We start from the raw sequence: 2,124 nt of genomic DNA, 5'->3' as shown, positions 1-2,124 counted from the left end.
ATATGTCTATGAGATCAATTTGGTTGATTGTAGCATTTAGCTCTTACGTGTCTTTGTTGAGCTTCCTTCTGGATATTCTGTCCTTCACCGAAATATTTCAAATTTTTTCATTATTATTATATCTGTTATGGTGATCTGTGATCAGTGATCTTTGATGTTACAGTGGTAATTGTTTTGGGGCACCACAAACTGTGCCTATATAGGACAGCGAACTTAATCGCTAAATGTGTGTGTTCTGACTGCTCCACCAACCAGCTGTCCCCCTGTCTCTCTCCCTCTCCTCGGGCCTTCCTATTCCCTGAGACACTACAATATTGAAATTAGGCCAGTTAATAACCGTACAATGGCTTCTAAGTGTTCAAGTGAAAGGAAGAATCGCATGTCTCTCACTTAAATCAAAAGCTAGAAATGATTAAGCCTAGTGAGGAAGGCATGTCAAAAGCCCAGACAGGCTGAAAGCTAGGCCTCTTGTGCCAGCTAGTCAAGTTGTGAATGCAAAGGAAAAATTCCTGAAGGAAATTAAAAGTGCTACTCCAGTGAACATACCAATGATAAGAAAGCAAAACAGCCTTACTGGTGATATGGAGAAAGTTTGAGTGGTCTAGATGGAAGATCAAACCAGCCACAACGTTCTCTTAAGCCAAAGCCTAATCCAGAGCAAGGCCCTAACTCTCTTCAATTCTCTGAAGGCTGAGAGTGGTCAGGAAGCTGCAGAAGAGAAGCTTGAAGCTAGCAGAGGTTGGTCCATGAGGTTTAAGGAAAGAAGCCATCTCCATAACATGAAAGTGCAAGTGCTGATGGAGAAGCTGTAGAAAGTGATCCAGAAGATCTGGCTAAGATAATTGATGAAGGCGGCCACACTAAACAACAGATTTTCAATGTAGATGAAACAGCCTTATACTGGAAGAAAATACCATCTAGGACTTTCATTGCTAGAGAGAAGTCAATGCCTAGCTTCAAAGGACAGGCTGACTCTCTTGTTAGGGGCAAATGCAGATAGTGACTTTAAGTTGAAGCCAACGCTCATTTACCATTCCAAAAATCCTAGAGCCCTTAAGAATTATGCTAAATCTACTCTGCCTGTGCTCTGTAAATGGAACAAAAAGGCCTGAATGACAGCACATCTGTTTACAACATGGTTTACTGAGTATTTTAAACCCACTGTTGAGACCTACTGCTCAGAAAAAAGATTCTTTTCAAAATATTACTGCTCATTGACAAAGCACCTGGTCACCCAAGAGCTATGATGGAGATGCACAAGGAGATTAACGTTGTTTTCATGCCTGCTAACACAACAGCCATTGTACAGCCCATGGATCAAGGAGTAATTTTGGTTTTCAAGTCTTATTATTTAAGAAATACATTTCTTAAGACTATAGCTGCCATCAATAGTGATTCGTCTGATGGATCTGGGCAAAGTAAATTGAAAACTTTATGGAATGGATTCACCATTTTAAATGCCATTAAGAACATTCGTGATTCATGGGAGGAGGTCAAAATATCAACATCAACAGGAGTTTGGAAGAAGTTTGGAAGAAGTTGATTCTAATACTTATGGATGACTTTGAGGGGTTCAAGACTTTAGAGGAGGAAGTAACTGCAGATGTGGTGGAAATAGCAAGAGAACTAGAATTAGAAGTGGATCCTGAAGACGTGACTGAATTGCTGCAATCTCATGATAAAACTTTAACAGATGAGGAGTTGCTTCTGATGGAGGAGCAAAGAAAGTGGCTTCTTGAGATGGAATCTACTCCTGGTGAAGAAGCTGTGAAAGTTGCTGAAATGACAACAGAGGATTTAGAAAATTACATAAAGTTAGTTGATAGAGCAGTGGCAGGGTTTGAGAGGATTGACTCCAATTTTTGTTTTTAAATTTTTTTATTGTACTTCAGGTGAAGGTTTACAGAACAAATAGATTCTCATGAAACCGTAGTACACATATTGTTTTATGACATTGGTTAACAACCCCACGACATGTCAACCCTCTCCCTTCTCAACCTTTTTTTATTATTATTATTATTTTTTAGTGAAAATATACATAGCCAAAGATACACCATTTCAAAAATTTCTACATGCACAGTTCAGTGACATCGACTACGCTCTTCCAATTGTGCTGCTATTCTT

Source organism: Trichechus manatus, unplaced genomic scaffold, assembly GCF_000243295.1.
Source record: "Trichechus manatus latirostris isolate Lorelei unplaced genomic scaffold, TriManLat1.0 scaffold00076, whole genome shotgun sequence".
Lineage (NCBI taxonomy): Eukaryota > Metazoa > Chordata > Mammalia > Sirenia > Trichechidae > Trichechus > Trichechus manatus.
This window is presented reverse-complemented; position numbering follows the sequence as displayed.